The sequence below is a fragment of the Micropterus dolomieu genome, linkage group LG22 (assembly GCF_021292245.1).
Source record: "Micropterus dolomieu isolate WLL.071019.BEF.003 ecotype Adirondacks linkage group LG22, ASM2129224v1, whole genome shotgun sequence".
NCBI classification, from domain to species: Eukaryota; Metazoa; Chordata; class Actinopteri; order Centrarchiformes; family Centrarchidae; genus Micropterus; species Micropterus dolomieu.
In genome coordinates, this window is record NC_060171.1 from 6,934,276 (window position 1) to 6,950,083 (window position 15,808).

General features: G+C 41.9%; 1 protein-coding gene and 1 long non-coding RNA gene across 2 annotated transcripts in view; one reads left to right on the forward strand and one right to left on the reverse strand.

The window, feature by feature from the left end:
• ampd3b (adenosine monophosphate deaminase 3b) overlaps positions 1–15,808 on the reverse strand; it is a 282,246-nt gene that overhangs the window by 166,962 nt on the left and 99,476 nt on the right. The window lies entirely within an intron of this gene.
• Positions 12,501–14,465, forward strand: LOC123961150. The gene is made up of 3 exons (XR_006822666.1): positions 12,501–12,588; positions 13,074–13,327; positions 13,666–14,465. It is a non-coding gene; the product is annotated as an uncharacterized LOC123961150 (long non-coding RNA).

The following is a 15,808-nucleotide window of genomic DNA, read 5'->3' on the forward strand; positions in this document are numbered from 1 at the left end:
TCTAATGCAAATTACACTCTATACCACAAAAGACTTTCAGCTTGCTTCTGTCCATAACACCATTGGCGGATGCACACCCCGCCTCTCCACACAACAGCTCAATCTGCCCTCCCAGAGCCTGTACACTGTCATTGGGAATCAGACAGACAGGCTCTTTATGGCGGTCTTTATGACTCCGACTGAAATAACTGTATTCCCCAGTGGGAGATAGAGTGGAGGTAGGAAATGTAACTGTATACATTTACTACAGTGAGAGAAGGCGGGAGATGAGAGATGTCCCACACTGGTCAATCAGAAGAGCATTCAAAACACCCTCCCATCTTCCTTGTTCAGGCACGTTTCATCTGTCCATCTCCCTCTCTCTCCGTGTCTTTGTCCATCCTCTCTCTCAGGTTTAAACCAGCAGCCGTGGCAGAGATTGCCGTCCGAGGTTGTCTCGTGAGATGAAAGATGGCACGGCTGTGGCGCTTGGGGACGATCACACCCGCCGTGACACACTCACACACACGCACTCATTCCCTCTCTCACACCCACGTACGTCCCGCTCTTTCATTCGCCGCCGAAATGGTCCCTGCCTGGGCTAATTTACATAATACACTTCTGACACCTTTACTTTATTCATCAATCACACCCAGGCAGCTTCTCCAGGTCCAGGCTTTTGTCTGAGCATGTCTGTGACTGTGTAAGGCTAGGCACAAAAGATTAATTTCACAGCTTTTTTCCCCCCTTCTTCTTCCTCTTTTTCTTCTTTCTCCTCCGTCAGTCCCTCTGCCCCTCTTCCTTCTTTTCTTTCCTCTCGCCCCATCCTTGTCCTCCTCCTCCTTCCTCGTTCATCCCTCTCTTTCATTTCACAGATACAAAGCCTGCAGAATGACAGCAGCCAGATAATGAAAACAACAATGCAAGCATTTTTTTCTCTCCTTTAACTCTGGCAGGTCGTATTCCTAGATTCTCTCAGCAGTGTATTATTCCTCTCTTTCTCTCTTACCCCCTCCCACAATCTCTCTATTGCGTTCATCCTCTTCCTCGTCTGCACCGCCACCATCTGTTTGCAGTCCCTTTTCCCTTTCATCTTTGTCATCCCTCCATACTGTAGTTGGGCCGACCATGAACAGATTCCCTGTCAGTCCTCATCCTGCTCTCCCGCACCTGTCCAAAACAAGGAGCTTCTTCTGTTTTCCCCCTCTTTTTTTCCTTCAAATTTAAAACCTCATTCCTCCATGTCAGTGGCGGCAGTTTGAAGTTTTGAAACTCGTGAAAAAAAAAGATGAAAATAATGCATCATCCTGTGTGATTAAAACAATAAAGTGTGTTGTTTATTAGTTCCCTCCGTCGTTATCGACCCGCATGCATGCCTCACATTTCAATTACCTGGAATAAATGAAATAGGGCCTGAAAATCTCACTCTTGTTCGTCGATGGAGATGAGAGGGCAACTGTCGCTCAGATATCAATTTTGAACAGATGGGTTGCCATGAGGGGCCATATCTCCCTTTCAATTAAAAATCCGAAACAGCCATTGTCTTAACCGTCATGAAAAAACACACAGATGGGTTTTGTTTGCATCCATGTCAGTCTGAGCCTTTTGCTTTTCCAGTCAAGTTGCTTATTGGCCCGCCAGTGGACGATTGTGGATGTACTGGGCGGCTCCCATCTTGAAGCCGGCTACAAAAGAGCATTCTAGAGCCTGCACAAAAAACAAGCTGGGTAAATCTAGGTGAGGAAAAGCCTCGGCTGTGCAGTGGCTCTGACACTGAGGTCAAAGCGAAACGAGCATGGAGACTGCACACCTGGGTGTGAGCACTCCCTCGACCCCCCTCAGTCTTTGCCCTTGCCCAGTGCCCCTTCACCCCCCCACTTCTCACACTGTGTGGCATCTGAACCCAGCCAACGGGATAATTAGCCCCAGAGGCCAGTTTAGCAGGATGGAAACAGCATTTCAGTGAGTCTTCTGCACCAAATAGCAGTGGAGCTGTGTTGGCATCAACATTGCTTGTTGCCCCAATACTTACTTTTGTGTGTGTGTGTGTGTGTGTGTGTGTGTGTGTGTGTGTGTGTGTGTGTGTGTGTTCATCAAGTCCAAACATGATGTTGTAGCTATTATCATTTTGATACAGAGCAAAGATCAAGACCAAAAATACTGATTTGTAAATACTGACATTTTGTAAACGAGTCTTATATCACCGTGAGGAGTGAGCAATGAGAAAACAGGATGAAATTCAATTAATTAATAAGTAAATTCACCCAAATATTTTTTTATATTCTTGTTTGAACTTTACATTGTGTAACTAAGTAAGATCTTTCTGGATCTATTTATAACATATATTGTTATGAATTGTATAATATAATGAAGTATGGAGGTTACATTTTGTGGCTTTTTTCCTTGCAATGACAATAAAAGTTCGTCTTATCTGAGAAGTCAGGACCGTTATTACAGAGAAACCTTACTGTCGCATGAGTAGATTTTTATCCCAAGGACTTCCCACTTCTCCAAGCAGGTGTTTAGAAGTCTGGGTGAACACCCTACCACCACACACACTCATCCTTTCCCCATCGCTCGTTCCCTCCCCTCCATTTCACCCTGAAGAAAATTAACACTCTCCTCCCACCCCAGGTGGCGAGGGGAGGGGCAGCAGGAATTGAGAGGCGGGGAGGGCGGAGGAGTGTCAAGAGCCTGATTTATCTGAGCCTGTCAGGCCCTGGGAGGCCTCTGTGGGTGTTTATTTGTGTGTGTCTTTGTTGTGTGTGTGTGTGTGTGTGTGTGTGTGTGTGTGTGGGGGGGGGGGGGGGGGGGGGGGGGGGGGGGGGGTTGGTGTGTTTACAATGGGTGCAGGAAGAGAAGTGTGTCTCCCACCTTGGCCCCTGGGTTGGCACAGCGGAAGCCCCTCTCTGTCTCATTAGGACGTGTGTGTGTGTGTTATAGGGGGGTGCAACAGTGTGACAGTTCAAAGTGACATTCACACTCCCTTCTTTTTCTCCTATCCTCCTTCTCACTTTTACACACACACACACACACACACACACACGAAAAGAGGGGTAAAGGTGCCAATATGTGACATTAGTCTTGATACAGATATGAAATCTTGGTATATTTGCTAACCCAGCAGCTCAGAATAAGTTGTCTGCCATCACACACACACACGCACACACAAACACACAAACACAAACATAACATTATCTACTTCTCGTAGAAGTGGGAATGAAGTAATAACACATTGCTGCGTTTATTCTACTTTCATCACTAAAGGATAGTTCCTATGATTTCACGTTCACAATGTGGTAAATAATCTGTACTTTTAGCACATTTTTAGCCTTAACTCTAAACTATTTATCCCAGTCATAATATATGGATGTTTCACACTGTACCACAGCTTCTAAATATCCATAACCATAACATAATCCAATAACTATTTATATCTATATGATTATATGTGACCTTTCCTCTTTTATTTGTACTTTGTACAACTCCAGCCCTGTTTCTATGCAATTTTATTTTCATTATCATTTTTAGCTTTCACTACTACCTCTTTGAGAGGAGGATAAACATGAGGAATGTGAGTGACTGTATTTGTGCTGTCTTGACAATGACAGGAGGTAGTGTTTAACATAAGGAAAAGTAAATATGTGTAAGTGGTAGTATATACGTACAGACATGTCAATGTGGATATTGGATGAGTCTGCAATATGACATTTTTTTCACTTGCAACTACAGTTTGGATAAGGTTAGGGAAAGGCTGTGATTATGACACACTAAATATGGTTATCAACCACCATGACCTACACACCCTTACTATCCGCCTCACTACATAAAGGGCACACTACTTCTTATGTGAGGTGTGGAATTCCAGGGGACAAGTGGTCGCCCAGTTCCCAGACCACATCCAAGTGCTGCTCCAATGTGCCCAAAGACTTTCCTCTTTGATAAAGAGTATAGTTCAGTCAGCCCTGAACCATCCCTAAGTTATGCTGCTATAGGCCTAGACTGCCAGGAGACTTCCCATGATGCACTGACCTCCTCTCCCTCTCCATCTGTACGTATTCTTATCCCATTAATGCATCCTCTTTCCTTCTGTCGCTTTCTGCAGGTATTTCTGCCTCCGGAGCTGTAGAGCGTGAATCTCTGACTGCAAACCACCTACTGCCGCTATGTTTCTGCTCAACACCCACTGCTACTGTTGTTATTTTTAGTCTTCTTTTTCTTCCTCTTATTATTAGTATTATCATATTTATTCATTTTATTTATGCTACCATTACTCTTATCTCTATGCAGAACTTGCATTGCCCTACTCTATATTCCTTTCTTCTGCTCTCTCTCTCTCTCTCTCTCTCTCAACTAAACAAAACAGATGGCCGCCCATAGGTCTTGTTTGAGATTTCACTTGCTCACGGTGGGATTGTTGGGTGTCTGTAAATATTATTATAAAGAATATGGTCTACACCTGAGATTGCTGCATGGTTATGTCACATAACACCAGCAAGTACACCAACCAGACGGATGCACTTCCTGGCTCTGGAGAGCCAATGGCCCCCATAATGGACCCATTCTGAGGCCTGCACCACATAACAATTCTGATCTCCTCTTAACCACAGGAAAAAGCCAGATGTGCAGATACCACGTAAGCCCTAGAAAACTTTTGGATTCATATTTATAATGTACCTAGGTAGCAGCTCTCAAGAACATGGATACTGTGCCAATGTATTTTTTTGCACTATGCACCTATATGGTAGAGGCTGTCCTATCAAGATCTACTCTCTATACCCACGTATCCGAATATGAATGCAGAATCTGTAGGCAAGGGACAAGATTTTGGTATTGGAAACATTCTGATTCGTTCTGTTTGTACTGCGAGTTGTATTGACCCATCACGTCGGCTATTGTCTGACAACAATTTAGCTTTATACCAATCTTGGAACCCTAGTGACGAGTTATTTTATTAGCTTTTTAAAAAGTATTTGCATTCAATCGTTGTCAGACAATAGCCAATGGGCTACAAGATTACTAATCAGACTATAAGCAATGGGCGGTTCACGGAAAAAGACCATGAACCGACACAGGCTTTATTTTGTTTTACTATTTATTTTGCAGGGTAGCCTGTTGAACTTGGTTTGAACTAGTCATCATAGCTTTTGGCTGTAAAGAAGAAGGAGGTTTTATTGCATCTGGATATTCAAACTCAATCAACATCATGGCAGTAGCAGGCTGATCACTTTTCAAACCATCCCTAATGATCCTTGCATTGTGCAGCGGTGCTTATTCAACTGCTGCTTCTCTGTCAGCAATGCAGTTATTAACCCAACACCTCCGGTTTGGGCCGTGCCAGTATTTCCTCACATTTACATACAGGATTTATTTCACTAAACCCATTAAAACTAATAAGCACACAATTACCAAGCACGTAGCAGAGAAAATATGCATATCAAAAAAGCCAGAGCTGTCATATTGTCCTGACTTTGTGCCAAACTCTCCATGCTGACCATGTGGTCCAGGATTATAATAAGAACTGCGCTCTGAAGGAGGCAGCTCTAAGTACTTTTACAGTTAGAGCTGCTTACTAATTGGACAAACATAATTATTGAGTTCCGAGGAAATGGGCATTGTCTTAATTTGTCACAATCGCATATCCCATTCTTTTAAATGATGCGCGCAGTCAATTAAAGGTAAAAGTCGTAGCGTATGGTGGCCACAGAAGAAAATGAGGCTGATAAAAGATATCGACTAGAAAGCTGAGAGAATGTCTTTTTTTTTAACTGACAGGGAGCAACAATGAAAAGATGAGGGATAGCGAAAGCATAAATTAGCGAGAAGCGTCTCTTTTCTCTTCTGATTTCTTCTTCCAGATGCACTCTTCCTCTCTTCTCCTCTCTGTCACTTACAATCTCGCTCTCCCTCCCCTTCCAAACACGGCTTCCACTCCAGATCTATCTTTCTCTCTTTAAAGATGGACAGAATGTCACACAGAAGACAGGAAGCGTGGAAGGAGGAGGTGGGGGTATGCACTATGCAAAGCAGGGCCTTGGTAGCCAAAGTCGGCAGGCTGAGATGAGGTGTCAGCATTGCACGGGCGCACTGATGTATGAATGCGGTGAAATCAAACGCGTCACTCGACAGACAGGGGGGGGTTGGAAAGGTGAAACCAACACGCAGAGAGAGAGCAGCTGTACATCGGCGTCAAGGTGCTACCTTACCTCCCTCCCTTCCTCTATCACTCTTCCTTTCTTGTCTATTTTTTTTTTGTTGTATTCCACTTATTTATTTATTTACCTGTTTTTCTTCATCTCTAACTCACTGCCGCTGCTTCCCGTTCGGTGCCACGGAAGAGGCCACAGCCCTAACAAGGTACAGCGGTCACAAAGAGAGAGCGACAGAAATAAAGAGACAGAGAGGGAACACAGCTACTCAGAAAATATTAGCATATCCCCTAAGGAATACCAACTAAATTGATACCGAATGAACCCAACCCCTCCTTCTCTCAATTTTCACTCCTCCACCCCACCTCCTCCTCCTCTCTTTTCTCTCTCCCAGACCTCTCTCAAGGTGTCACAGTGTCTTATTCATTAATATGTGTAAATCCTTGTTTTCGTCAACACGGCGGACGGCGGGCGACATCGCCAAGTGACATCGGTGGGCCGGTGTCGCTGCCTGACTCCCCAACTCTGGTTCATCGGCTCAGGCTCGTCACTCAGAGTGATGAGTGAGAGCTAGGAGAAGCAAAAAAAAAGAAAGAGAAAAAGTGGGAGGGGAAACAGAGGTGGGAAGAGGTAGAGAAAGAGAAAATACAATCTGTTAGCTTGGATGGTGACTTAATACAGTTGAAATGTGGCAGGGCCAGCAGGGAATGTTTTCATTTGGATGACAAGTTGAGATGGTTGTAGTTGAAAGAATTAATCTGTTAAAGAATGAATTTCAGAAAATTTGTGATTATTGTGTAGTATGGCACCACTTTTTATAATTGTGATGTAGTGACTTTACTGTAACAACAACTGTGAAAACCCTCTCTAGTGAGGAAGTCTGCAAGATGGGGTTGAAAGTTCTGGAACATTGTTTTAACGTTATAACTTTCTTATAACTCACAGGTCAGGAGTCCAATGCAATGCAACATCCACCCCTCAATTTGTATAGAGAGCCTAAGTTACTCGCTTCTGCTTCTGGCCCATGGGAACTTATTTCAGAAAAAATAGGTACGGTAGTCAATGCCTCAATTTTATAGATCCTGTTTGAACTGTGCCCTGAATTACACATATGATGTTTGTCAATTTAAAAGATAATTTTGTCCGTCAAGAAAGTTGCAGTTTGTCGTAAAACAGTTAAGTTACATGTCTTTTGTGTGAAAACCGCTCAATGAACTACATCTCTCGTCTCGCACAATATGTCACCAACATGTTAGCGCAGTAATGCTAGTTAATGTTCAATGCTTGGTTGCTGCTAGCTAGATGACTTAACTATGTTTCACGCAGAAATATATCTCACCTGATGTGTTTAATCCAACGACTACTACTTTTATCACATCATCCTCTCATGTAAGTTCTTTGACGTTAGCTTCAGTCACTGAGAGAAAAAGTTACTTTGGGTTTGTGGTCTTTATAATTATGCATACGTATTTTAAATGTATACTTTAAATTGACCATCATCATATGTGTAATTCAGAGCACAATTCAAACGGGGAAAAAAATTTTGTTGTCTCTTGTTCAGCTGTTGAATTATACTTTCTATACATTTTATTTCTCAACATAGAGGTCTAAATCCTGTTTCAATGCTACCTCCAAAATGCCAGGGATAAAACGGATGGAAAAATGAAGTCCTTGTTTTCTGGTGAGCTCGATAGACAGGTGTCTCAGATTATCACAGCCATGGCGGTTCCCACTGCACCCAGACTTTCTCCTGTTTGAGCAAATTCATTTTCTGGCTCCCATATGGCAGCCAAGTTTTCTGCATTCTATATTCTTGTGCTACTGTTAACATGCTTCCATGTATACATTAACCATAATACATTCTGAATACCAACCAAAGTGTGTCTGTGGCTTTGAGTATCAAAAACTTGATTAGTATTGACAGTTGGCATTTAAAATATATAAATTTAAAAAATCCCCCTCTCACCCCTTGCGGGGTGGTACATGTCATCCTCAAGCTCGAGTCCTCTACCAGAGGCCTGGGAGTTTGAGGGTTCTGCGCAGTATCTTTGCTGTTCTAGGACTGCACTCTTCTGGCCAGGACCTGGACCTGGAATCTGCTGTAGCCACTCTCCCAGTTTGGGGGTCACAGCCCCCAGTGCTCCGATTACCACTGGCACCACTGTTGCTCTTTCTTTCCACATCTTTTCTAGCTCCTCTTTCAGCCCTTGGTATTTCTCAAGCTTCTCGTGTTCCTTCTTCTTGATGTTGCTGTCGCTTGGGACCACATCTATCATTGCAGCCTTCCTCTGCTGTTTGTCGATCAACACGATGTCTGGTTGGCTAACCAACCAGACATCTTAGCTCGGTCGTTCTCAACTACCTTAGGAGGTGTCTTCCATTTTGACCTTGGGACTTCCAGCCATACTCATGGCAGATGTTCCTGTACACTATGACAGCTACCTGGTTATGGCGTTCCATGTACGCACTTCCTGCCTGCATCTTACACCCTGCTGTTATGTGCTGTACTGTCTCAGGGGCATCTTTGCACAGTCTGCACCTGGGGTGCCAGCCTGGTGTGGTAGACCCCAGCCTCTATTGATCTTGTACTGAGTGCCTGTTCTTGTGCCACCATATACGATATATATATATTTATTGTGTATACATATATATGTAATGCTAACATGAAGAAACATAAAACATGTCATACTTTGACCTAAATTGCAAGTATTAACGCATTTAAAGGAAATCAGGTTGTTTTGTCCCTAAGTGCACTCACGTAGGTATTTAAGATGAGTCATCCCTTTTAAGAGCACATAAGTGGAAACAGTCACTGCCACATTTGAAACCACTTAGTTGAAACAATAGAAAAAGAATGCAATTTGCACTGTTGGAATTAAGTTGTCTGACTTAATGTGGTGGACCGACTTCTTTTTTTAATTTCCCATACCAGAAGAGCCAGTTTGTTCAGTGAACACTCTGACATATACTGGACATATTAAATTATAGGATCTGCAGGAAAAAAATCAATTAATGGCTTAGGCAATAAGCAATAAGCTGTAGCTGCGCTGACATGTCAGGATGGAACTCTTGTGACACTAATACATGCTACGTTATTTGAATAAGGGCTGAAGGCTTACTCCATTGATTTTATTACAGAAACAGCTAATTGATTTAAATAACACTACTAATGGGAGAGTGGAACGTAAAGGTTGGATGATATACAGGATGTTTGGCGGAGGCACTGCAGAGTTTTTGTCTGGAAAGGCTTAAAGAAGGCCTGTTTTCCGTCAACTAAAATTATAATTAGAGTCGACTCATCAGTGGCCCAAGTCAAAAAATACAACATTTGAAACCATATATTACTGGTCCAATGTCAGTGCAGCTTAATAACTGATGCTCTAGCAGTTGAAATGCAGCTGTGCTTGTATCACAGCAAGAGTTTGCTGTCGCTCACATTAAACCCATGTTGCATTGCAAACAGCTCCTCCATTACCGAGGTTGCCCCACTGTGAACTCTCCCCTGAGTGTGTGCAATCCACACGAGGCATGAGGGATGCGCAGCGCCGTGCTAGTATGTTAAGATTTCATTTAGATTTCATTCATGTTTTAAAATATCTCTTGCGCGGGGACTGCATGGGAATATATATTCCATGAATGGGAAATGGCTGGACGTGCGTGTGTGTTTGTGTGCAACCCGCTTTGTAGGACCATTCGTCGGTGAACAAGGCCCTTGCCGTTTTCAATTTCCAGAGGTGTCAGCCGGACTCGGGGAAGGCTGGAAGCTGATACATCAGCTGAGCCGCCGGCCCTATTGTGTGTCTTCACTTCATACACAGATATCATGAAATATATGAGTGAAAATTCAGAGCTATTGTCACAGTCTAACACTGGCAGGTAGCAATAGCAATGGCTGATTCCCTGATTATATTCATAAACAACAGGTTAACTTGCATGCTCGGTGGACATAGATACAGTCAGGATGTTATTGTAAACACTTTTCATTGATGCTAACAAAGATAAGTAGAATTGCATTTGAATATGTGTAACATTTGGCAGGCAAGATGCATTCATCTTCCCAAGTGTGTCTGTCTGATCTGCTATAGTTTGTTCCCTCTCTCCCCTGTGCTCCTTTGGCCCGGTATTGCAAGATCTGCATGAAGCATGGCACACACACTCAATGTTCACACATGTACGTGAACACGCAGAAACTTCTTCATGCACTTGTACTTGTGCTCACTGTCATAGACACATGCTAGCAAGGACACAAAACCACGCAGAAGTGGATGCCACACATGTTCTTTTCTTGCTGTGTCCTTCCGCACACAGAAGCATACATGCACACATGCAAACAGTCATGCAGTTGCAAACACACACCCATACACTTGAATTCTTTACTCAGTCTCTGTGCGCCCTTGCCTTCACGATTCACCTTGCTCTCTTATACACACAAATGTGCACATGCACACACACGCATGCAAGATAACTAATGTACCTTTTCTTCCGATGTAACAAACATTTTTTTGTTTGCAGAATGAATATGCAGTGCGAGGGAGAAGCACAGAAGGAACAGTTTGAAAAAAAAGAGAACATTAAACAAATGGATGATATGGTTGTAAAATGTGACGGACAAAAGATTGTCAGGTAGATACAGTGGAGTGGCTTTCAAGCAGGTTCTCTGTTGTTTTGCAGACTTTTTGCACTTTACATTTTTCATTACTTCTGCCTCCTGACCTTACATCTTTCTCTTCAAAAACACAAAGCAGATAATAGATAATGACTGTCATTGTGACCCTATGATGAGTTGTCGTAAAGCAGGTGTCATTTTAATAACATATGCTAGCAGGGTATGCTAAGAGACACGGCAGTCCTAAAGCGGCTGGGATGAGACGTGAGCCCTCGAGTATAATGGCTAATGCTACTTTATGAAGTGCCTTCGTCTGAGGAGGATGCTCGCCTTATGAAACGCTCTTACATGAAGTCCACAGCTTTATGCCGTGAGATTCATACGACCGAGCCACAGACCTTGCTAGGTGTTAGCAGCCTGGATCTCTATTTATTATATTTGGAAATATGAGCTCCATTTTGATTTGATTCTCCATATATTCCACAAAGCCTGACGCGCTGGTGGAGTTTTGTTGGACATTCAGGGATGAATATTTTTCAGTTAAAATCAGATATTGCCAGGTCAATATAATTGTTTTTCCAACATCTTCATGGTGTTGTTCCAGAGGCTTTTTCAAGGAGATTTAGCAGATTTAAAGACACCATTGACCTGCGATTTCTATTGGCTTTAAGATTTCTATATCAGTACAATAAGTTGGGGTGGCCGAGCTGCCACTACTGAGCTTCATCCGGCTCTTTGCCTGCATATATGTGGATTTTATTAAAATCATGTTTTGTTTATTTTTTGTTTATCAGAACTCGAGGACCAATCACATACAGTAACAGTACTTGAACTAAACCGATTCTGTTGCCAAGGTATTTTTCAGTGTCAGCACAAACAAGTAAAGCTAAGCAGAAGTGTGACAATGAGGACAGAATATAGAAAAGAAATAGTTCTGTATTTTGGGAATAATGCTTATTAGCTGTCTTTCTGTGCATTAGATTAGCAGGTTGATACCACTCCAACATCTTTATGTTGAGTATGGGGCTAGAGAAACTCCACACATCTTCTGTCGCAGACTGAAAACTCATCTGTTCAGATTGTCTATCTCTTACTGTTTCTAAACGCAGACCTTGAAGCAGTTCAGCATACTGGATGTACTGGCACGAATGACTGAATGGACATTGTGTCATCTTAATTACTGTAATACACAAGTTAAAGCTGAGTTAACTCCTTCTAAACCACCAAAAGTCCATGGATTAACATGAAACAAGGTGTTAATTACTTTACTACGTTTTGGCGTTGTGTCAAAGTTTATTTTTATAAAGCATACGACTTGTTGAATAAGCTACCAAATTTACCAAAATGAGTGGGACAATTTTTGTTTCTTACATTGCAGACTTTGTCTTCACAGCTTCTAATCTCCAGAGCCGTTTTACTTACCGTCTTGCTAACACGCGTAAGGAGTTCCCCAAAGGTAGCTTCACGAGCAGAAGCTAAACACTTTGAATTGTAGGTCAGAAATGAAGACCCAGGCATTCAGAATTGGCAGCATATTCATTATTTCAGCATAGCACGGAACATCACACATGCTTAAAAAAAACATAAAAAACAATGTATGAGAGGCAAGTTTGTAAAAGAAATTCCTCACCTTTTCTCTAGAAAGCTAGAGATTGATAGAATTGTATCAGACCTGTAACTGTTGCAACACACAGTTGAACACTGAATAAAGGACATTAATAACACTGTTGAAACACAGCTATTGAGAAATGCCTGTATTTGACTGATTTTACTGGCCTTACTAGCCACAACAGAATACAAGCCGGATTCCTTGTTTGATTGTGGAAAACTGAGTCAAAAGACTATAAATGCAAGGTAAGAAAATATCTATAAAACTGGTGTGCTGGCATTACATCCTATTGGAAATTGGTTATTGTTTGTGCACCTGCAAGGTTGCGTAATATCTGTTGGCTGTTTCATTTGATTTATTTACTTAGTTTTAAGTTTTCAGTTTCTAACTGGTTGGCCAAACCTACAGTAAGAAATGACCATTAAAACAAAGGTTTTGCTCGTTTTGTTCAGAATCATCCCCATTTCTCATGATACCATGGAGTTGTTGGACATGAGAAATACCATCAAAATGCAGATGTGTAACATTCCTTCTATAGTAGGCCTCCTTCACTTTGCATTGCGTGCCCTTCTAATTCACCAGGCCGCAGCTTAAGGGCCCAGTTACAGTGGGAAAGGATTTTATGAGTTTACGGGATGCTGTTTTTACGAGCGGCTGAGGAGAAATAATGGGGTCGAGTGTCTCCCTCCTTCGTCCTTCTCTCACTCCATCCCTCTCTTCTTCTCCCCAGGCTTCTCTTATTACCTGTCGGCTGGAGGACTCAGGAGTATCGCTTAATAAAAGTTAATCATGAGAAACTTGTTCATTAATTACAGTTCAGGCCGGCTGCCTGCCTGCCCGATTACTTTGCCGATTCTTCCTCATGCTAAGGCATGTCTTCCTTCGGTCTGGGTTTAGACTTTTTGTTTTTGTCCTTTTTTCTTGTTACTCCACTGGATCTTTGTCATTTTTATTAAAACAATGTTGGCTGAAACCATCTGTCTGGTAAGTACTTCCTTGGTTTTGTAGTCAACAAACCTGTGTATGTATATGCGCACACACGCACACATTATTGGGTGGAAGCATTTTGAGGTTATAGAGGAGAGAAAAGAGGGGAAAGGGGACATGATGTAATGTAGGAGGCAATTTCTAATTGTTGCAGCCCCAAGAATATCCAGTTAAATTTTGAGGACTTGATTATCCAAAATTCTTGTAATGAAATCAGTAAAGTAAATGCCTTTGTGGTCTGGAGGAGGTTATCAAGAGGTTTAGTCATCGCTCACAAGACATGAAGTCTTTAAATGTTCTGACATCTTTTAGGGTTTGCTTTTTGTTTTTAAAAGGTGTCTGTGAAGAGTCCCAGTCATGAAGCTCATAGAAATCCAAGGAGGGATGAATCAATGGCGACAGGACTTAAAGATGAAGAAGTCGGAAATTAATGTATTACCACTTACCAAGATATACCAACTCCTGTAATTATTTTGGGTATAAAGGGTGACTCTACAGTGTGAGTGTGTTATAGAAAAATTCAAAATCCAATTTATTCAAAGTTGGCTCTTAGTTTTGTAGTTTGGACCATCATTTCTATCAGTTATAATAACATTGTGCTCACCAAAGTAGTCTGAGGACACAGTGACATTGCTACAACATGTCATGACGCTCAGACAGATTGTAAACAAGCCAACAGTTTATGCACATTATACAGACCATTTTATTCAAAGGAAAAATGTCAGCAACAAGCCCTCATTTCACAAAAACGTGTTTGCACTTGGGGTGGACGATACCATATTTGATTCTTAGCAAATGACAAATAATTAGGGCCAGAATCACTTATATCAGTAACAATCCAAGACCTTCTATTACTAGAAGTGGCTAATGTACTGTCACAGCCAGGTGTCATGATATATGAAATGAAAGCATCATTATTAGACTACTTCTGAACTACTACTACTTCTAGACTACTACTACAGTTTCATTACAACCAAGTGGTTTGCAATACATTAGGCATTTCTTCTGCAAATATTCACAAAACAAGAAAGAAGAAGAAATTGTCAACCATAAGGCTTTATTGTGTAAATTATCTAAATTAAGGAGGTAAATTTTTGACCTTTTGCCATCAACTCCTGTCTGAAATAGTTTAATCAAAAACTGAACTTTATAACTTTCATGGAGATTGAATTTATTGTAAGACTGTTGTATTAGACTGTATTAGCTGATGTACCTAATAAACTGGCACCTAAATGTATGTTCATGTCTCTGTCAGTACGTCTCTTTCTGTTCATAAGTGAAGACAGACAGTGACTGAAATGCTGTTATAATGTGTTTAACCATGCGTCTAGTGTTTCTTCATGATGTGGTCCAGCTGGGCCGATAGACTGAATCATAGCTGGCTTGGGCTCCATGCAGACTCTCCCCAACCACAGAACAGCACCGGCAGACGGGCCGAAGACAAAGACAGCAGACAAACATACCCCTCGGCCAAAACCAGCGGGGTTTGGACTCCTGCTTCCTCTGAAGAATGAAAGTCTCTCCCAGTGCTTCGCTGTGAGGTCAACAGGCTCACCCAGCCGTGTCATTGCAAAGTACACACACACACACAAGCACATGCTCTGCAAAAATGATCAGGCTTGACAAATGTTTTTATCTACGATCCTGCTAAGCAAGGCTTTTTTCAAGACATGTTCAGTAAAATGACCTCCGTGTCCTGCTAGATATTTTTCTGCTCTGGTAGCAGAAGTAGCACTTGTTGCCATCTAATTAAGTTTCAATAGGTTTGGTGTGGTGATATTTCTGAAAAAACTGGCATATTGTAAGATACGTTAATCTTAGCCGCCCCCCCCCCTAAAAGTTTGATAAAATTATCATTGTTTTCATTTTGCTTGGTCACACAATTTTTTTAACTATTGTTTTCTCCTCATCCAGCAATACAACTTAATCCAGCAGTGAAATAATGCTGCAGTGTGTAGATGAGTCCAAACACAAAACTTTGCTCAGCGTTTTTTGCAGTTCATAGATGTGAAGTTGACACAGTGTTTCTCCTAATTGCTCCAAACATCATTAAGCTCTCCTCACTGGTTCCTTAAATCAAAAAGATTACATAATGACTGGGAAGGGCTTCATAAACTACAGCTGAGCCAGGATGTGCTGGTATATCTGCCCTGCTGTTTTTATATCTGTCTGTGTCGTCAGAGGTGAATAATGTGGCTCGCTGGAAAGTTTTCAGGCTATTTCTGCCATGGGTGAACCCTACATATTGTGGCGCTTAAAATGCGTTTCAAAGTGTACAGTTATACAGCTTAAGCTTCAAACTGCAGGAGTGGTTTTCTTCTGTTAAGTCTTTGTGACTCATATTGCTGTTTGCAAGGCTGGGTGGCTCCTGTTTAATTAAAGAAAGAATTTGTGTTTTCACATATGCAGACTTTATCATTAACACCATGCTTACATGCGCACATGGTTTATAAATAAAATATAAACTTATCTCTAGGT